Consider the following 22,093-nt stretch of genomic DNA (forward strand, 5'->3'; position numbering starts at 1 on the left):
TCTCTGACAAGCACTCTCAAATGTGGAACAGCCACCTGTGGACTGAGTCCACTGTCCGGCTCTAGGGGCCAAAGCCCAGCACCTTCACAAACTTCAGAAAACGTACGAATTTAAAACAAAACATTGGTTTAATATTAAATCTACCTTAGATTGGCTCTGAGTCTAGGCAAGCCATCTGGCATCTTTACACCTGTACCTCAGTTTCTGAAAGACTCGTCTTGAAGATAAATACCAAGATACAGGGTGGGGCAGAAGTAGGTCTCCAGTTGTGAGTAGGTAAAACACGGTCTACTCTCGACTTACTTATTAATTATGGTGAACCTGCTCTGCCCCACCCTGCATGTGAAGTGCTCATGGCTTGGCTCAAAGGTCCTGCATAAACTCCAGGACTGTTCGTACTACACAAGCACACGGAGGTCTTGAGCCCAATTAAAACGTTTCAACGACGAAATGCATGAATTTACAACACAAGAAGGGTAGGAATCATTCGTAAACAGCGATCTTAACGAGCAGATTACCTATTTATAAAGTCCTACAAGTGAAAAGCTAAAAGATCCCACAATCCCTCCTTTCTTTCCAAGGAGAGAAATCAAACCGCGGGAGAGAAACCGGCTGGGGGGAGAGGATACGGATACCCGGCCCTACACTCAAGTCGGAGTATCAAGCATCTCTCATTCTCCCAAATTATAAACTCAGCCGTCCCAATGATAACGTGGTCAATTAAAGGACTCAGAATTCCGCAACGACCAATCGTGACCAGTCCCCTCCGCTTTCCCTCCAACTTCCTTCCATTCTACCCTTCTCTTCCTCCCAAGAGACTTGCAGGTACCAGAAGCCCGACGAGAATGAAACTCTCATCAGCTCCCACAGGCAAGGACACCGCGGGCCAACTGTTTGCATTCATCATTAATGGCAACGTTTAGGTTCTTTCTTAATCGCTGGGCCAGCACACCCGGAAATGAACTCTCAAGCGCAACCCACTCCGGACTACGGTATCATTTCCTCAAGTCGCGCCCCGATGGCGAGCGCGGGGTGCAGACCCTGAGGACACCACCGACCCCTGCACACAGGGGTCACGGTTACCCTGCCCCTGGCTAGGGGCCTGCAGGTCACTCGTGCTTCCCCGCCGCGAGATGGGCCCGCGCGGCGCGCGATCCTTCCCGGGCCGCCGCAACCGGGCACCGGCAAGACACAAGGGCGGCAGCAGTGCCCGCTGCCTCACGGGACCGCGTCCAGGCGCCAGGTTTGGTCACTAAGGCGACCCTGAGCGGCCGAGGTGTCCTCAGGTAAGGCCCGTGCCTCCGGGGAGCCGAGGACACGCCACATCCCGTCAGCCGCGGCCACCCGCAGGAGCCCGCCTCGGAGCCGATGGGGCACGCGGCCCGAGCAGCTCTCCCTCTGGGACCTGCCCGCGGACAGCTCGGGGCACCGGCGCCCGGCCCCTCGGGGAGGCATCTCGTCCCCCGGCGGCCCCCGGTCCTCCACACACACTGAGAGCCACCCGCACTTTCCCGCCCGCTGCGCTGGGGGCGGGGGTCGCGCAACCTCCGCCGCCCCCACGCCGCTCACGCTCACCTGCGGGGCCCTAGGCTCGCTCCATAGCCGCCTGGCCGTGCGGTGCGGCCCGGCCACCCCCACCGCCTCCGGGGAGGGGCCGCCCCACGCCGCGCTCAACGCCCCCAGCCGTCGCAGCCACCGCCACTGCGGCTCCCGCCTACCCCCGGCCCGGCCATTCCCTGGCCACCTCTCCCCGCGCCTCAGCCGGCTGGCCCACACCCACCCCCGCCTCCGCGGCTCCCGACTGTTGGTACCGTCCTAGCGTAACGCCTGCCCTGCGGCCAATCCGCGGGCTCACTCTCCGAGGCCACACCCCCCGCCCTCCAGTGGGCGGGCCTATCGGCTGCACTGCGGCCCGCCTCCATTAACCCTTTCAGTCCCTGGCCCGCCCCGCTTAACCCCCTCGGCGCCAGCTGCAGTGTCTCCTCCTCCCTGCGGTCCGCCCTGCCCGCAGAAACTGACCTCTCCCTGCTCTGGCTCTCTCTTTGCTGGGATCCCTAAGCAGGCAGCGGTTCTGGAGAGTTGGGGGGCCCTCTCTGGTCAAGTTCTATTTGTGAAAAGCAACTGCCTCCTCCTTTTGCCCTTTTCATTTGACTCGACTTCTGCTTCTGCCTATCTCAATGTATCCCCTTGCCCAAAAGGGGCTGACCTTCCTCCAGTGAGTCCCAATCGCTCTTTCCTCCGACCAGAGCATAGCTCTCTGCTACATTTACTTGCATGTAACGAAACTGGGATTAGTTGTTTAACGTGTCTCTTGCAATGGACGGTAAGCCCCATGAGGGCAAGGCAGTCCCGGGTCTCCAATGCCAGAATACACCGAGTAGACTCCCTGTGAATGGTCTGAAAGATTGATTGCCCTTAAGTTGTTTCTTTTCCAATGACTCCATACAGAGCATCCGCTGTACAATGCATCCACGCATTTATTCACTCTGTGAGAGGCTTGGACTTCACGTACCTGCCCTTGAAATGTTATAATTGCACGTTGCTCCACGGGATCAGATGAATGACGGGAAAGACCGAGCTGATGCTTTGTTGAGCCCACGCATTTCATTTAGGCAGCATAGTGTCAAGGAAAGTCCTCTTCCTTACAAACTGTATGATTTTGGGGGTGCCACTTACTCGCCCAGAGCATCAGTTCCCCATCTAGAGAATGGGAGTTAATCATGGAACCTCCTTCCCAGGGTCGGTGGAAGGACTAAATCAGGAGATGTGAGCACTTACTCCCGGGGGATCCTACAGCAGTAACCTGCTTGACACCAGCCCCAGACAGTCTGGTGGGCGGGCAGCCCCTCTGCAGAAAACAATTACTGTGAGAAGAGTGCTCAGCCAAGTGCAGGAGAAGTTAGATCAGTCTTGTCCCGGAAGGAAGGGCGGAACAGGTCTGGGAGGCATTTTCTGACCACGGAATACATAATTCTCAGGAAGACGAGCTCGGTGGTGGCGAGAATCTCCCTTCCTTCTCTGCGCAGGAACGTTGGCCTGCCTGCAGTCAGCTAATTAGAGTGACCTCGTTCGTTTGACGTTCAGATCGTACAGCCAGAGGGCAAAGCAACAGTTCCTCCAAGACGCTTTACCCCCAAGATTGCTTCTTGCTCGCCTGTCACTCCAACAAAGACAGTGAGGCTGGGGAGAAGGCAGCGCGTCCTGGAGCCTGAGCTGGCTAGTGATCCCCTTTAAGGACATTCAGAGAGGAGAGTCCGTGGCTCCTCTAGGCAGTCCCCTCCAAAATTTCACACCAGCCAAATCCTTCCAGCCACCCCTCATGCTGCAGACAGACACACTTCCCCCTCTTCTGTCCTCAGCCATGAGTTTAGGGCCTGTTCTGCCCCCCAGCTCCCCCCTCACTGGGCCATAGTGTCAGGCTCTTTGTGGATGTACACACAGCACCGCACAACGCCTGACACTCCAGGATGCTGGCTTCTGCCCTCTCCTCTTGCTACGGGCCTTACTTCCCAGCCAATCAGTGGTCTCTGTAGTCTGGAGGATGCAGTCATTTAAGAAGGGGACTCTGCCCTCAGAGAGTTTACACGATAGCACGCAGGAAACAGCTGCAAGGAATACAGGGGCTTAAACTGTGCGGCACAGACTCTGCGATCACTGAAAGAATCGGGTCTGGGAAGACGGTGTGGGCTGGCACCACCAGGGAGGGAGGACGGGGGTGGGCAAAACAGGGGTGAGAGGAGAAAGGGCCAGTATGAACCAAAGGTAGGCCGTGCTAGGTGGACTTAAAGACAGATCCCCTCGGCAGATGGTACATGACGCAAGAGGACTTGTCTCTCCCTTCCTGCCACCCTTCCTTCAGTGACTGTCTACCAAGTGCCAGACACTGAGCTAGTCCCTGGTGAGGCCAAGACAAGCAAGGCCGGGCCCCGAGAAGCTTACAGCCTCGTCTTGACAAGGAGAATGGAAGGCCAGGGGGAGCCCCCATTAGGAAGGCCTGAGCACTTTGCCAAGACTCCCATGGTGCTTCTCTCACAACTCATGTGATGTCTTGTGGTTCTAGGTATCCTTGTCAAACCTCCCCCCACCTTTGCTTCTTTTTCCTTGTCCCCAAACTGCAGGGCTCTTAAAGACACAGTCTGACTTTGTCGTTACTTCCATTTGCGGAGAGCCTCACGCAGGGTACTATTTCTGCAGCTGATGTGTTGAAGTGCATCGAGGTGGGATCCGAGCAGGAACCTGGCTGTCCCCTCCAGCCAAGGGCCATGCACACGGGCACGTCCTCAGCAGGGGACCCAGTGCATACCGCACCGGTGGCTTGTCCGCAGCCCGCCCAATTCAATGGCAGCTCCTCTGTTTGGCATTGCTGGTGCCCGTCCACCCTCCCAGGCCCGCTTTCTGCTAATTCCTCACCCTCCCCACCTTAAAGGGCTCACTCACTCTCAGAAGCCAACGCCTCTCCCTGCACTCATGGTTGTGATAGGGTCTTCCTCTGGAAATCCCACCCCACCCCACGCCCAGCTCCACCTGGGAAAAACATCCCTCATCTCTCAAAAGCCATTTGCTCACGGAACCTTTCCTGACCTTTCTGACTGTGGGTGTTTTCTCAGGCTTCTGAGACTCAGTCCTTGGTGTGTATGGGCATCTTTGGGGGATATACCTGATGCCTTCCCCTGGGCTGTAAGCACTCGAAGCTGAGGCCAGTGTTTTACTCATGTCTGTATCTCTGGAGAGCCAACACTGCACATGGTCCATGGGAGACACTCAGTACTCGAAAAAGAAGTTCTAGGAGAACAGGTTCCGCAGACATGGGAAATTGGGGGCACTGGAAGTTTTCTTGGCCCCTTCATTGGCAAGGTCTGTGGGGAATACTGCCTCAAGCTGCCTGCATACACACACACACCCTCCTTTTAAGAAAATGCACTCACAGTGAAGCAGCACACCTGTCCCTTACCTGCTGGGAGCACCGAGTAAGGATGCTTGGGTGGCAAAACTGACTTCCCAGCATCATCCATTGCGATGCCCGTTATCTAGTGAAGTCAGTTAGTAACGTGTCAGTTATTTGCAGACAACTCATGTCTTGACAAGTCTGAGGAAAGGACTGGTTATACAAAACACATTTGATTCTTGAGGCCCTTGCTAGCACCTACTTGGTACTCATGTGGCGTGCTGAGGTGGGGGAGGTTATTTTCAGGGAGTGGAGAGTTGCTATGAGAATGCTGCTTTTAGAAACTGCTTACAGAAGGAAACAAACCGACCTCAAAAACACCAGCAGCAGCAGCAGCAGCAGCAGCAGCTCAAGGCCCTCCTATCGCGGACTTCGAAGTAACAAAGTCTCAGGCAAGGATGTGCTGACCTTGGATTTGGTCCAGCCCCCACCTGTTGCTGATGGAAAAGCAGGTCGGGAGGTAAAGCAACCTGCCCGGAGAAGCACAACTGGTTAGAGCAGAGCCAGAGCTAGAGATTGGCACAGCTTCACAGCCACGAGGGCGGGAGCCCCAACACAAGGCCCACCCCCCCCTAAAGAAGGGAGAAAGGAAAAACAGATGGCACCAGACACTTTTCCTTTATTTTTAAACTTCTGGAGTCTCATGTCTGTCGAAAACGAGGAGCACACAGCTCCACGAAGTTGCACAAACTGAATACACCTGGGTAACTAGCAGCTTCCCAGCACTACCTGCTCCCAAGCGCAGACCTTCTCCCGACCTCTAACACAGACGTAGGTCTGCTCCTGTAGCTCACCTGGGTGGGTGGAGCCTGGCCGGATCCTGCCTGGTGAGCCGGCTTCTGAACGCGCAGTGCTCTTCCGCGTCTGCTGTCTTTCGTTCCACATTACGTGTCTGAGATTCACCCGTGGCCGTGTCGTTGTAGGTCCTTCATGCTCACTGATGAACAGAATTCCATTGGGAGACGACGTTACCATTTATCGCTTTTCCTTCTTGATGGGCAGGCATGCGGGTAGCTCCCGGATTTGGGCTGTTACACACAGTCCTGCCACGGGCGTTCTTGTGCCGTGAAGAATGTCCGGGCTTAGCTCGTCGCGGAGCTGCTGCGTCACTCGGTATGCCTCCGTCCAGCGCGCGTCGGTGGTGCCCATCACCCAGTTGTCCGAAGGGGTGGGGTCAACTCGCGCTCGCAGCAGCAACAGTAGCAGCAGCAACAGCAGCAGCGTGTGAATTGCAGGAGCCCCGCGTTCTTGCCACCTGGGTCCTGTCTGAGTCATTGAATGCATGTGCGAGCATTTGAGCAACAGCTAGTCAGAGTCCGTGTCCCACGCGGCCCAGAGCTTCCCAAGGAAGGCGCCGCTCTGCAAGGACAGGTCAGGGCGCTTTGTCCGAAACCCGTCTTGAAGGGCCCGCCACTTTCTAGCCTGTGGGTCACCCACTGCCGAGGCTGAGGCCAGCTGGAGCCGAGCCTTCGTGTCTCCGCAGGGAGTGGCACGTGGGTTCCCTCCGTGTCCTCACTACCGCCGCCGCTCACCTGGGCCTTCATCGCTCATTTCCCGTGCGGCCGCAATAATTTGCTACTGAGTGTTCTCCTGAGTCTCCCTCCCTACGGTGTATCCTTCTGGCCACCCACAGCATCAACTGCCGCACTTGAGTTTCTGAGGCCATCTGAGTCATCTAAAAGCCACTGAAATTGTTTTCCTTCATAACCCATTTAGCCTCCCAAGCATTGACTGAAAGGCTTCTTTGCTAACAGCCAGTGAATCACCCTGCATAGCAGTTGTGTTGTCATTAACTTCTTAGAACTCATTTTGTGTGCCAAGCCCTTTATCTCATTTCATTCTCACAATAATATTAAAAAAGACTTTTGTGTCAATTATCAGCTTATGACCTTTCAGCGCCAATCCACCCTTGATCGCCTGCTCTGTGAAAATCATATTGGACCTTTTAGGGTTTTTTCCCATTGCAGGGTGGCACCATGCCGGGCTTTGCCGGGAGAGGGCGCTAGAGAGGCACTGCGAGGAGGTGGGGGCTTTCTTCCTCGGTTCTCTGTGCCCCTCTCCCACCGCCAGGCGCCTGTAGTGCACAGCGGCCAGCTGCTTTCCCCAACGCCCCTCCTGGCGCCTCCAGCGAGACATCTCTCCACGAGTGGCTTCCCTAGCATCCTGGAGGGTAGGCTTTGAGCCAGTTTAGAGATTTCCAGCAAGTCCCCCCAGTCGTGAAACCATCACGACGTCCCTGCAGCTCAGTGAGCTGGGACTGCGCCCTCTCCAGGGGGGCTGGATGTCCTCCGGGAGGAGAGGGTCTTCCTTGGCTCTGAGTCCCAGCTGGAGTGGATGGTGGTAGCTGCTGTTCTAGAAAGTTGTCTCGTTTTTTCCTGATCAGACCCTGATGGATATCGTCCTTTTCTGATGACCCGTTGTTTGGCTTTGGTTGTTGCTGGGTTTTTTTGTTCATTTGTTTTTTGAGTGAATGCTTGGTTTCCATCTTTCATTTGTTTAGTTTTGTCTATTATTATTTCTGTAGAGAAAATTCTTCCCGTTGACTCTCTTTCTCCTCTACAAATGGAAATGTGTGATTCCTAACAGTTTCACCTTCTTCGAAGAAATCCTTCCTTGGAGCTTTTGGACTTGCTCCCACACAGAGTTTTTTGCCCTTCATGCCTGGTCTGCCTCCACGCCACGCGGGAAGTCTCCTTGGACTCTCCTGTGTGCATCTCATTCACCCACATGCTTCTAAACCTGGTCCTTTCGTCTCCTCTTCCTTCCTTCCTGTCTCCGCAGGTGTGTGCCTTTCGAAACCACCCTGTGAGGCCCTCAGCAGGCCCAGGTTTAGGTTTCGTTAGTCTTGCTTTAAAGCAAATTTTCATTAACTTGTTATTCTTTGTGGAGGATCTATATGTGTTAACATCCCTGCTAAGATTCTAATAAAGAAATTCTTTTATTTAGGAGTAAAAAATCCTTTTACTGTCATTTCAGTGGGGCTTGGCGAGGAACCACCAAAAAAATAAAAACCCACAAAAAAAACCACGTCTGGTCCGCCATCTTTACCCAGAACTCCCTGTATATATCATTTTAAAATCTCATTTTTATTTTTAACTTAATAGTCTATCATGAAGAACTTCCCACATGGTTACTTATTCTTTTATGACAACACTTCCCCAAACTGCTACAACATTTCAAAAGATCTTTGGTATTCTATGCTGAGGCCACACTGCACCTGATGTAGCACTTTTCCCATTGTTGGACATTTAGGCTGTTTGTATTCATGCGCCACTGAGGAATTTTTATCAGGGTCGTGGGGCAGACCGGCCTGACAGGCAGCTTGTCACCCACACAGCACAGCTACAGGCTCAGGGGCCCTGGGGCTCCCTGAACCTCTCGCTGGGTTTATCTTCTTTGATGCCCCACCCAGCTGCCAGGGCAGAGCAACCTGCCCACCTTCTCAGCTATGTGCTGAGCAGGAGCTAACCCAAGGGAGGCAAAGTTCACGGCGTGCAACTTGTCTTCAGTTTTTCCTTCTCCCCCTTCTCCTTCTATTTTGCATTGAACTCCGAGTTTTGCCCTCGACATGCAAAATAAACCTATTTTTGGCCTCCCTGGCATGCAAGCAAATAGTGTGCCGAAAGCTGATTTTAAGTCTGACACCTTGGCACGCAGCGTTTCTGTGCTCACTCTCCCAGCTCAACCAGTGCGCCCACCCAGTACCGTCTCCCTCGGCTCAGCGGGCCCCCACTCCTGGTGGGTGCCCGGCTGTCGTCGTGGCTCAACTGACTTCAGCACAGGTGTGGGGGGAGAAGCTTTCAGCATCTGCACGTATAAGATGCACCAAGTAATGACGGCACTACACAGAAATAAATATAGAATACTCCATGGAAAGCTAAGCACTGGAGAAACTTACAAGGAAAGGGAAAATAATTTTGACCCTTCACGTCTTTACCGGCCCCCCTACCGAAACACAGCCTGCCACTTCACAAGTAAATGCAAGCTTCTCAACATCCGACAGTTTGCAGGAATGAAAAAAAAAAAGCCAGAAGTAAAGCCCTCTATACAGTGCCTTTCCTTGTTCTTTCTAAAACTCAAAAGAGGCTCAAGCAACAACCTTCTCCTTTTGAGCTGAAACCAACAGGGGCTGGGGCGGCCCCGGGACACTGCTCCTTTCACGAAAGTGAGTGAAGACTGAGCTCATTCATGGAACTTGCTGGGCTGTGAGCCCCACACCCTTCCTGGGCGGCGGCTTGACACCCGCGGCTGGAGAGCATCGCCGACCGCTAGGGGGCAGCAGGGGGTCTGCTTCTGCAGAGGCCTTCCTTAGAAGGAGCGCCCCGAGCTGAAAGCCTGTGTGTCAGGTTGGATCCGTCACTCTTGACGGGCTTTCAAACCGCATTTCCTGAGATGCCGCCTCGGTGCCAGGCCTGTGAACAGGGGGGGCACCAGTCCCGGGAGGAGACAGACACGCACACCCGGAATCGCAAGGCATTTTTTCATGCCGCTGGTTCGGATATGCCAGCTCGAATAGAAAGGGGGCTTAGGGGGGAGTCTGTTTGGTTTGAAGGGGGTGGCCAAGCCGCTGGAGCAGTTTCTTCTTAGACTGCTCCCGCACAGACAAAGCAACGATTTCCAAAGATGCTCATTCATGCACTCAAGACTGAGGAAATAACCAGTTTTCCAGTATTACACATTTTACCACACTTAAAGAAATGTTTGTCTTATTTTATTATTATATGAGGACGTGGGGGAGGTGCTGGTGGAGGTGGCAGGAGGCAGCTGAAGCCCCCTCCAAGCCACAACCCCCCCGGGGGGCTGCCTCTAGCCAGGCCCTACATTAGGCACTCAGGGTGGCATCTACTCCTGTCCCTGCCACAGGGGAGGTCACTGGGTCACCGGGAGTTGCCACACAAATTCGAAGACTGAAGCACAGGGTACGAGTGATGGCGGATCATTCTTTCACAGTTCACTGAGCGTCTGCTGTGAACTGGCCCCATCCTGGGCCCTGAGCTCACAGGGCAGGGAGCCCCTCAAACACAGGATGACAGGTTAAACAGGGATTTCAGAAAAACAAAGCACAAGTTTTGGGTATAAGTATGTCTCATGCACTATTTTGGCAAATTCCGGCAGCGCTTCCTAGGGGAATGCCAAGTGCTGAGGAAGGCGGACGGACGGGGCCTTCCTTCAGGTCCCCACCAAAGTGGCATCTCCTCGTCGCATGCAGCCCCTGTGACCAGCCCTGCACCCCGTCGCCCTGCACCTGGGTCCCTTGGCAAGGACAGCGTGCACACACATGTTCCTCATCAGTCTCCCCCGAGGACGGGAGTTCCTCCCAGGCCCCTGCCTGTTCCATCCTCTTCATAGTCCCGGTTCCCTGCACGCCGGTGGCAGGCACCGCTGGCTGGATCAGTGGATGCTCCTGGGGAGATGGAAGGAGGGCCTGGTGGCCGGGTCAGGCGTCACAGAGGAGAGAGATGGCATTGGAACAGGGTCTTAAAGAAGCACATGCGTTGAGGAACAACCAGGACGTGACCTCGTGGGCAATGGTGGGCGCTCTGCGTGACCAAGGCCAACTGACCACGAAGGCCTTCACCTTGCGATTCTCTAAATAACAGCTCAGCAACTGGGAGGAGCCCTGGATGGGGGGCGGGGGCTGATAAGTTTTCCTCTGTGGCTCCCCCAAGGGACTCTGCACTGGCAGTGACCTCAGAGTAAACTCCCCCTTAGGGAGTAATGGGGGCGACTCCCTTAGCTGCTTCTGAGTGAGGACGTCTGAGGATTAGGAGCAAACCCACAGGGATGAGTGTGCGCTCTGACCGGCCTCCACTGCCTGCCCCGCCCCCTTAAGCTCCCAGGACTGAGGCCGGGGCCTGGGAGGGGAGGGTGGAGCTTCAGTGTTTTTTTTTTTTTAAATTAAAACACTTGTAAATTTGCATACGGGGAAAACCACCTTCTTGGGGGGTGTCAGTCTATGCATTTTTATACACGTATGGTTTCTTGTAACCACCGCCTCAGACCGAGCACAGAACGACTCCTGCGCCCCAGAGCTTCTCTCACACCGCCCCTTTTGCTTTCAGCCCTCTGGCCGCTACCGATCCGTTGTCTCTTCCTGTGTGTTTGTCTGTCCCACAGTGTCACGCAGATGCAACCAGGTGGAGTGTACACTTCCGAGATCCGGCTTTCACTCAGCTCAGCGCACCGGGAGCCCGCCCCTCCCCGTGCGCGTCAGCAGCCCAGCCCCTCCCACCGCAAGCGGCGTCCGTGGAGCAGACCTACCGGTCTCTCCGTGCAACGTCGGGCGACCTTGGGTCGTTTCCGGTTTGGGGCCATTGTAGATAATGCTGGTGTAAACGCGTATGTGCAGGTTTTTGTGTAAAGTACGTTTTCATTTCTCTAGCTAAAGACCTACAAGTGGATTGGTGGGTCACATGGTAGGTGAAAGTTTGACTTTTTAAGGAATTGCCTGTTTTCCAGAATGGCTGTACCGTTTTGCATTTGGGAGGGTAGGGTTTTGTTGGTCTTTCCTTCATTTATCCCTTCTTTTTTATTTTTACATATATTTTATTTATTTATTTTTAAGAGAGGGGAAAGAAAGGAGAAAGACAAGGAGAGAAACATCAATGTGTGTTTGCCTCCCCTGTGCCCCCCCCACGCCCCCGGACTGGGGATCTAGCCTGCAACCCAGGCATGTGCCCTGACTGGGAATGGAACTGGCAACCCTTTGGTTCGCAGGCTGGCACTCAATCCGCTGAGCTGCACCAGCCAGGGCTGTTTCTTCCTTCTTTTAAATGTTTGCTGAAGTACCACTTACACATCATCTGCAGTGTAAAACTAGATAAACACACACACACACACACACACACACACACCAAGTAACGACCTCCCAGCACCTCCTCCTTGTAAACACCTCATAATCCCACAATGCAACCACCATCCTGACGTCAATCTCTGCCAGTTAGCATGGCCTGTTCGCGAGCGGCATGGCGAAGGGGTCACACAGCGTGTCACCTTGAGTCTGCCTTCTCTTCACCCCCCCCCCCCCCCCCATGGAAGTCACCCAGGGCGACGTGCGCTGGGCACCGCGGCCTCCGGTGTTGCTGAGTGACGTGGCATTGTAGAAAACGCCTCGCATGCGTATCGGAGCGCCTGGGGCGGGCATCTGGGCTGGGCCCGCTGTTTGGCGATGAGGGAGAAAGCCATGCGGAGGGTTCCTGCCTACGTGTTCCTCTGCGGTTTTGGAGGACGCGCACACTCAGTCCTGCTGGGGAGAGAGCCGGCAGTACAATCGCAGGGTCTGTGCAGCACTAGCAGAAACTGCCAAACAGTTTTCCAGCAGGTGGACCGACCTGCAGCCCAGCGGAGCACAGAAGATTCTGTGTCTGGACTCCCGGCCTCGCCAGGCCTCTCCCCCTCGGCCCTGCTGGCGGAGGGGCCGCGCTCTCCCAGTGTGGTTCTCCTTCTCGTTCCCCCGACGGCCGATGGCGCTGCAGGTTTCTGTGTGTCGGGCACTTGGGTGTCTTCTGGGAGGCATCTGCTTCAATCTTCCGGCCACTGTTTAAACTGGGTCCCCTGCCTGTCCTGAGCCTTCTTCGCAGGTGAACGGAGGCTGGGTGAAGTCTCTAACCTGGGCAACGATGGCCTCGGAGAGAACATGGACGTTGGTCCAAAGGCCGAAGGCGCTTTTTGGGGTGTGAGTGGAAACGAGGGAGAGGGGAGCTGCCCTCTCCGGAACCCCATGTGGCTCACCCACCTCGAATGGCCTGAAAGCCCCTTTTCCACCCCAGGCTTTTCTCACAAGCCCCTTCGGTAAACTCTGGGAGACTGGGGTCTTGGGAGGGACCCGTCTCCCCCCTGGACCATGGTGCGGACCACTCTCCCTCCACCGCCAGGCCCTTTATTGAGAGAGGACCCCCCCCCCCCCGCCCCGGTGGGCGGAGGGAGACAGGCTGCTGTCAGTCACCCGATTGCTCCTCCAACGCAGTGAGACAGCCCCCAGGGAGCCGCCACCCCGGGATCCCTGGCTGCGCACGGAGCGGCGGGAAGGCAGAGGGCCGGCGAGGAGCCTGCCCAGCGCTGGGCGCAGGGGAAGCCCGCGCCCCCGTGTTAGCCTCTGCTGTGGTCCGTGTTACAGGGGTTGGCGTGGGCCAGGCTCTGCCTGTTGAAACCTGCAGGACAGTGGGGCAGGGGGGTGTTGGGTGCCTCCAACATGCTCGGAAAGTTCTGGGCACGTTTCTTCATGCGGAAATAATGCAGCCTCCCTCCCCCACATTGGACGAGACACGGTTGAGGTCGGTGATTTTGTCTGTCTTGTTTACTGCGCTACTCCCCATGCTTAGAGCAGTGCTTGGTACACGCCGGGGGCTTGATAAGTGTTTCCTGAGGGAACGAACATTGTTTAGCGGGCGCTGGCCAGTCACTGCTCAGAAGTTTGAAGTCCCGGTCCCAGACGTGGGGTGCAGGGAATGCGGCTGGGGTGCAAGAGCAGTGGAGAAGTCCCAGAAGAATGGGGGCAAACCTGTGTGGTTGCCTCTTGTGTGCCCCCTACTGGGGACCTGGCGGGTAACCCAGGCATGTGCCCTGATGGGGAATCAAACGGGCGACAATTTGGTTCACAGGCCAGGGCTCAATCCACTGAGCTACATCAGCCGGTGCACCAAGGCGAAGTTCATGGCCAATGCCCACTCCTCCTCCCAGCCCAGGGTCTGCCTGGCCCAGACAGCAGGAGCCTGCCTCGTGCTCTGCTTCTTTTTCTCAAGTCTGCTCTTGCCCACCTAAAATCAGGTCCTAACCAGAGAGGGTCTGGGGTGAGACTAAACTTCCTCTTCATGAGAAGGTGGGGGGAGTCCGTTTGTCTAAGGGCTGGATCCAGCAGGCAGAAGGAAACACATGAAATCCCGTTAGCAATGCGGACCTCATGGAGGCCACCAGCTGGGAGCCGAGGCTGCCCTCCCACGGAAAACAATCAAGTGAGCATTTCCCTCATCACCGAAGCTTCAGTTTCCCCCAAGCCAGGGGGAATAGGGGAGTTCTTAAGTGCCCTATAAACCCAGTAACCAAGCTGATTATAACCACATGGAGTATGGCTGAGCTTGAGTAACCATTCTCGCTCGGGGCCAAGTGAAAAACCCACAGTGTCCCAAGCACATTCATTCTGTTCATTGGTTTTTCAAACATTGATTTGGCGCCTGCTTCGAGTTAGACTCGGGGCTAGGACTCTATCCTACAGAAATGAACGAGACATTGGACTTGGCCTCAGAAATTGTGTGGCTTAGTAGAAGCCAGCCAGCTTTGAACTGAAGATCATAGGTGGGGCCCATCCCTTCCGCCTTGCTGGGTCAAAGATGTGCCAGCACAGCACCTGATTGCCTTTCTTGTTGTCAGCCTCAGAGGCGACATTGCTCTCCTGTTCCTGCTGCTAATGGCCACCACGAGGCTGCAGAGTGCTAGAACGGGATGGGGCCTGAGCAGGCGGGGCAGACAATGAAGCGGAGAGTCGGCTGAGCTGCAGCCCAGGGTCCTGCAAGGACAGACAGCCCTCAATCCTCCGGCCCGGACTGACTCCTTCAGCCCCGCTGGGTGGGGCCCAGACTTCTGTGGCCCCGTTCTCTCCTCTTCCTATGTCCCCCCATGACCCCCCAAACCCCAAAACACTCCCCCCAAAACAAAACACTCTGTCTCTTTCATTGGGCCAGCAAACACAAGCTCCTGTTAAAAACAAGAAGACAGGCCCAAAACGGAGTTGCCCATGCTAAGCCTTATGTCACCAACCCGAGACTGAAATCACACCCCCGTTTCTCCCAGAAATGCAGTCTTAAACCAGCCGGTCAGAGACTGCCCGACCAGCGCTAGTTAGACCCCTGCTGTCCCCGAAAGGAAAGGGACTTTGCAGGGACCCACCCACTTTCTTTTTGCCAAGCACGCGTTCCCTGCCCCACTGTCTTCTGCCTGTAAAAGCCTTTCCTTCTGTACGGCTCCTCGGGGCTCCTTTCCATCTGCTGCGTCGGCTGCTGAAATAAAGTCAAGGAGTTCTTTACTGTTGTCTAAGTTGCATTTGTTTTTTCCCATTTTCATTTACACGGACTCAGGCAAGAAGCGACGGTGGAGAAGCGGCGTCTCCGATGTGGCAGACAGTCCAGGCCCTCGGACCTGGGACGCGTCTTGGGTGGTCGAGCGAGTGAATGAACCCACGGAGCTGATGCCCCGACAGCGTTCAGTCGCATTCCCATTCGCCTCCTCCCTTAAGCACCGAAGAGGTTCCGCTGTCCACACCTGCTTTCCTCTTCACCGTTCACAGTGTTTTTCTCAAGTGCCATTAAGCCTTTCCGGGACGCCATGGCCTTCCTAGAGAGTCCTAGGAGCAGACGCAGCCCTGCTCTGTGTAAGGCGGGACAATAGGCATTGTTTTTTTCGTTTGTTTGTTTCAACATGCATTTACAGTGATGTGCTTTTCTGCTACCTAATACGGCCTGGAAAGATCTTCATTCATCATGCGACAGAAATATGTTGAGATTCTCCCTGTGCCTGTGACCCTGCCAGAAGCCAGCGCACAGAAATGAACAAAACACAGTACAATCTCAGCCCTTAAAAAAACTATGCAGCTCACAATGCAGTGGGATGAGTGTCAGAGTCAAGGGCAGGGGGACAGGTGGGGACCGGCAGGGACAGGTGCTAAGGAGGCACGTGGGAGAGGCTCCTCACCCAGGCTTGGTTTTTCAAAACTTCTGGAAACTTCTAAACATACACAAAGACCGAGAGGACAGTACAACACACCCCATGTAGCCATCCCCCAACTGCAACTACTGATAACAATATTCGGCCATTCTTACTTCATCGTCTCCTGCCCCCATTCTCCTCGTGAGGATCTAGAAACGGATCCCAGGCATTATCACTCCGTCCACTTCGGACCTCTCTTTGCCGTTCTAGCAGACGAGGCGTGCCCTCGCTGGTCTCAGTGGGGGCAGGAGAGCTTGGGTGGGGGCAGTGGCGTCTAAGCTGACTCCTGGAGGAGGGGGTGAGCAGCCAGGTAACAGGGACGGGAGGACAGGGAAAGAAGGGGGCGGTGATGTGGCCAGAGTGGGGCCAAGGTCAGGAAGGCCAGCAAAGCCAAGGCCAATGCTCTGCTTCACCCTGACACAGAGGAGAGCTGTGATAGCTTTGAGCACAGACTGATGTGACCAGACTTGCCTTTTGGACAGCAACTCAGCTGCCGTGGAGAGAGTGGACTGAGGCGGAGGAGACAGGCACCCCGGAAACCAGAGGGACTTTTGTTTCCATAGAAGCTACAGGGGCAGGGGGCGGGGCGTGGACTCCGGAGACCCGCAGCCTCGCCTGGGCTGCATTGTCACTGCATCGTTCAAACCCAGTGGGGCTTCTCACCCACAGCGTGGCCTTGACGTGACGCGTAACTATTCAACTTCTCTGACCTTGTCTGTCCCGAGCACAGCACTTTCTTTTTGTGGGACCTTGATCACCGTGGCCAGGAAGAATGAACGCCCAGAGAGAGAACCTACATGGAATCAGCAATGCTACAGCTGCCTGGCTGGACACCCACTCCTTCCCCCATCCCAGATTGCAGCGTGCAGGCCCCTTCCCTTCCAGAAAACTCTGTGATCAGGGAAAGAACATAGCATCGGGACTGGGGACTCATTGTCCAGAGAATTCAACTCAGTGCTCCCCTAGCCTGGAACCTTCTCTGAGAGGCAGCCTCCAGGCACGTCCCCACCCCCGCCTGCCTGCCTCCGCGTGGGCCCACCCCTCGCCGGGCATGCAGGTGCGTGCCCGCGTCTGTTTATTCCGCACTGCTGGGTGAGCACACGCCACATTTGGGACCCATGCGCTGTGCTTTGGGGCTTGAGGGGGGTGGGTAACAGCACTCTCCTCCCCTGCACGTGCTTGCCCCCTCACCACGCAACCACTCCTGCTCCCGCTGAGCTCGGATGGCCCAGGGGCCACAGCCCAAGCCCAGCGCGGAGCTGAGAGCGCACGAGGGTCAGGTCACCAGGGAAGCCAGCGGATCTGAGGACACCAGTTCCCTCCCCTCGGGCCCTCTGCTATGAGTAGGGACAGAGGCGGGCTGATCAGGGTAGATGCGAAGGGGTCACTTGGCTGAGGTCAAAGGGCCCAGGGACCACACCCGAGCAGCCATCCCTCTAAGGGCGCTGCACCTCCACCAGCGGCCACACGGGGTCAGTGTCCTCTCACGCTTCGGCTGGTGCAGCCGGACCCCACAGCCTTCCCTGCAGTCTTTCTGCAGAGCTCTGGCTAATTGGGAAAAACTCCCCTAGGGCTGGGAGCCACGTGGCCGTGAGACCCAGCGGGCCGGGTGAGGGGCAAGAATAGCAGGTTACTTCCACAGTCCCTCAGTTTCGCTGAGGACGCCCTGCACCGGCCGGCTCCACGCTAATTTAAAAACAGCACTCCTCGGACCGCCGGGGGTTGGCAGGAAGCCTGCCGGAACAGGGAAGAAGTCTCCGTTATTCAAGTGCAGGCAGAGGGGCTGGCAGGCCCCTGAGAAACGTATGTTCTGTTTTGTCGATCCTAACAAAGAGGGAAAAAATATGGTGTGTTTGTCATTGTATGCATTGCATTATTAAGTATATTCCTGATAGAGGAGAGGAACTCCGGGCAGAAGATGGGGACCGACCCCTGCCTTTTGCATGTACGGCCACTGAAAAATCTCCCACGAACGAGCTTCTACCTCAGCACATTTTGAACCTTGTTTCGCTTGCAACTCCCCACCTCCGTCCGGTGCCAGGTGCCACAGGTCACATTCGAAGTGCAGTGCGACCTTTGGTCATGAGTCAGCACAGCCACCAGGTTTCTAAGGATGTTCCTGGAAGCCGCCTCTATGCGGGGGCAAAGGCGCTAAAAACCACTTCACTAGGAAGTGACTGCAAATCACACACATACAGGCACTCTCCGTTCGATTTCGTCTTGGCCCGATACGTTTTTAAAAACATCCACAGCCATTCCAAACGCCACCAAGGCGAAAAGAAGGGCGACTGACTGAGGAATAGAAGCATGGGAAGACTGCAGCCTTAATTGATTATGGTGAATGTATCTAACTTAGCCACCTTTTACGAATGTGAAGCCATTGCCAAGGGCCCCGCCCAGGAACCTGAAGGGGTCCTGGCAAGCGAGGGGTCCTGAAGCCCCCAGCTTCCTTAGCTTCATGCCAGATCCGCCCTTGCCTGGGACCCCCGTTCTGTCCCACCTCCCTCCCTCGGGAGTTGGCTTGCTCCTTTGCTCCACTGCCCAGCTTGCGTGGCTTCCGGTGGGAGGAACGCCTTCCCTCCTGGATGGAAGGCGGAGCAGGTGTTAGTACCCAGCCGCTCGGGGCCTGCCCTGCCCTGCCCTGCCCTACCCTGCCCTGCCCTCTAGCAGACTTACAGCCCTCCCGAGCTTTCCGCTGATTGGACAGCCAGAAGCACGGACACAGGGAATGAAAGATTCTTCTAACACGCTTTTCCCTTCTTGCTGCTCGGGTGCTCCAGAGAAAGTCACACACAGGCGTGGACGGTGCACCGTGAGCTGACACCAGGGGGCTGCAGTGAGCGACCATGTATCTGAAGAAAACTGGTCTGGGGTCTCCCAGGGCTTTTAACCCCCGGGGGGGGGGGGGGCTGAAGGTCTGGGTTGGCAAGATGGGTCGAGCCCGGGCAGCTGGTGGCCGAGGCTGGGCTCACTGCCACCTCTCCTGTGGCCCCATCAGACCCTCCCCTGGACGGTCTCTGGATGACACCAGGTGTCCTGAGGGCAGAGGTGTCTTGTTTATCCACTTGTCCCCTGCAGATGGCGCTGTTCCCAGTTCCTGGGATAGAGTTGGTGCTCAACGACTGAATTCGAACAGCCGAGTGGGGCTGGGGGACCCAGCTGCTCCCAGGGGGCCCCCCGAGGGCACGATAAAGGCTGCACTGTGCCTGAGTGGCCGTGGGTGAGTGACGGCCAGGGGACTGCCCACACCAGGTGGGATCCAGCCATCCAGCCCCAGCCCTGCTGCCTGCCTCCCTTCTGACGTGCTCTTCCTCGTGACGCTGGTTTGTCTGTTTGATGACACCCGTGTTTAGAAACCAGGTGAGGACCAACTGCAACCTGCTGCTTCCACATCGGGATTTGTTCTGGGCTTTTTTTTTTTTAATTAGTATGTTTTAAAATCCCAAATGCTGAGAAAAATCTGTCGGGAGAACAGGGAAAAAGCGTTATTCTCCCGTGAGAACTGAAGTCGACAGTCAACCCAGAGATGGGACTAGTTTGAAGGACCCGCTGACGTCACGTGAAATCAGCAGCAAAAAGTGCTGAGAACTCACGGGTGAAGGTGCAGGTGCAGGTCGGACGTTTTGGGGAATGGTAACGGGAACTCGGAGGATAAACCCGGTCACCGTACAGTGAGTCTTGCTTCGAGCTGTTGGAATATTATGAGTGTGTGTTCGGGGCCCTGTCTGGCGTTGAGTTACCGTGACAAATAAATACTAATGGGTTGATACATTTTGCACATGCAATTAAAATCGTATCAATGGTGTTCCAAGAAATAACAAGTTAAAGCACAAATACACTCCTAAACGGGGCCTTTCCACACCCGACTCCGTGCAGTGCTGTGCACTCGGCCAGAAGATCCAGCACCCAAGGATGACCCAGCCATGTTTGCTGGTGTTTTCCAGTGCTTGAGCATTTGCAGTGGGCCGTGATTCTTTGTAAATACCACCACCTTATTGTTTCTCATGTATTCAACACAACTTCCAAGATACACACAGCTGTGAGTAAAGAGTGGTAAGGATGTTGAGAGCGTTTTAAAAATGACATCACTTGGGGTATTTCCAAGAATTCCCAGGAGTTCTGATTGCTCCTGAATCCTGAAGTTACATAGCTATCAGTCATTCAGAAACACGACCTCAGCTCCAATGAGGGTCAGATTTTGACTGAGGGGACTGAGCGAATCCAGTTTTACGGGACTAGCACACTGGCCGGGGGACAGTCAGGTTCACGTCAATGTCTCTGGGTACCGTCCCTGGTGCACACCTCAGCCCTGGGCACATTACTTCTGTTTGGGTTTGTGGGGATGCATTGAATTAAGGGACTGAGGATTGAAAGGCGTCTCAGGGGCTGTCCAGCAACCTGGCATTAGCAGAGTGCCCAAGACAGATGGCTGTGCACCCAAGTTCCGACCCTGTGACCCTGGGCTGCCCACGGCCCCCAGCCGTATGGAGGGAGTGCTCGCCTTCTCCCCCGGGGAGAATAAGTTTCTTGTCCTGCCCACGTCAGCTCTTGGGAAGGCAGTACAGAGGCTCCTTGACTTACCATAGGGTTATGTCCTGATAAACACATTATAAGTTGAAAATACCATTAAGCCGACAATGCATCTAATACACCCAAGTTCCTGAATGTCATAGCTTCGCCTAGCCGACCTCAATGTGCCCGTAGCACTCTCACCAGCCCACAGCTGGGCAAAACCATCTTGCACAATGGATGCACTGTGCGTCTCAGTTGTTCGACCTCCCAATCGTGTGGAGGATCCGGACCTGCGCTGGCCGCCGCTATCCGGAATCACGGGAGAGCATCCTACCCCACGTCGCTAGCCTGGGTGAAGGTCAACTTTCGAAGCATGGCTCCTACTGAATGCGAATCATTCTCATGCCATCGTAAAGTCAAAAAACTGTAACTCGAACCATCCTAAGCTCGGGATCGTCTACAGAGGATTCTTGACCTTGGCTTCTTGTGTGCAAACAGGTCTGAGGCTGATTCAAAAACCCAGATTGGAGCCCCGCACCTGCCGGCCACCAGCCGGTCACACTGGCCTCCACCTGGTTGTCCCCGAGACGCCCCACCAGGCTGCAAGGTTGCGTGGGGCTCTGACAAACACTGGTCACCTACACAAATGGGTGAGTGAATAAATGAGCGGTTGGGAAGCACAATCTCTGGTCATCACAAAAGAGCACAAGAACTCTTGATTAAACAAGGTGGACTGGAAACCTATATATACTTTCCTCCCTCCCCAAATCCACTTACGAAGTGTTACTAAGAAATAAAAAGGGGGTGAACTCCCGAGGACAGAGATAAGGGATGGAGTGGGATAAATGGCGCCGGTCTGGCCTGTCGGGGCCAAGGAGGCTGTGGTAGACGCTCACTTCCTCAGAAGGTGGGAAGAGATGGGACGAAAAACATAGGACCAGTGGGGACCGCCTCCCTTCCCCCCACCCAGAAGTTCCTTATCTACAGAAACAGACCAGACAGACCAGGAGCCCAGCCACTGGGACTGGAGGGTTGGGGGAAGGCCAGGTGGGGAAATCAAGGCCATTGGGTGCAGGTCCCCAGGCTGTGCGGAGACCCAGGGGCCTCCTCCCTTCTGTTCCAAACAGCCTGGAAGGCTGGAAGAGTCTTCCTTAGAAAAGCTGACGAGTACCAGAGAAAAGACTTATCACACTGAAATGGGGGTGTTCTCAACAAAACAAGCCTGTCTACGCCCTGGGCCCACACTCAGAGGCGCCCCACCGACAGCCCTCAGGCAGCCCAACTCACCAGGGCGGGAGGACAGCACCAGCGCGCACACACACACACACACACACACACCCCTTGTCTTCCGCTCACGTCTGGGGGGAAATGCTCAGAAAACACTGTGGAAAACCACCACCACTCCACTGCAGCTCTAAAATAAGTAGAATTATTATCCACAAGGAGTCTGCACTGAGTTCTGAAAACCACGCTTTTTAATGAAAAACAGGCTTACATCAACTCTGAGTCACTAATATTATTCCCATAGCTGTAGGTTTATGATGAATGTAATGATCTAAGGAAGTTTTCATCTGTCTGGTGACTAATCCAAGAAGAGGGGTGTTTACTGCGTGTTTGTTTGGTTTAAAACAAGTTTTAACGCAAATAAAGTTTCTTCCTTTATATTCTTGGGTGTCAGTTTTTAAGAACAGAAAACAATTACCAATGCATAGGAAATGCAATCCGATTTGGGATTTAAAATTTTACACCAGTGAGTTTACCTAGAAAAGCATTATATTGAGGGGGGGACTGATTTTTGTCTTTAAGAAGGTAGCTTACATATTTTCATTAGATTTTGTTTATAAAGGGAGGCTTGTTCCTATTTTGCTTTTTTGGCTCATGGGTTTTTTTTTTTTTTTTTTTAATTTTCCAGACCAATTTTTTTTAAGATTTTATTTA

General features: G+C 54.8%; 1 protein-coding gene across 1 annotated transcript in view; it reads right to left on the bottom strand.

The window, feature by feature from the left end:
* FAM20B (FAM20B glycosaminoglycan xylosylkinase) overlaps positions 1-1,755 on the bottom strand; it is a 28,094-nt gene extending 26,339 nt beyond the window's left edge. Inside the window, exon 1 of the mRNA XM_028530680.2 lies at positions 1,576-1,755. The gene's annotated coding sequence lies outside the window, so the exon portion shown is untranslated. The remainder of the gene's footprint in view (positions 1-1,575) is intronic.
* Positions 1,756-22,093: the final 20,338 nt, after the last annotated feature.

Source organism: Phyllostomus discolor, chromosome 14 (genome assembly GCF_004126475.2).
Source record: "Phyllostomus discolor isolate MPI-MPIP mPhyDis1 chromosome 14, mPhyDis1.pri.v3, whole genome shotgun sequence".
Taxonomy (NCBI): domain Eukaryota; kingdom Metazoa; phylum Chordata; class Mammalia; order Chiroptera; family Phyllostomidae; genus Phyllostomus; species Phyllostomus discolor.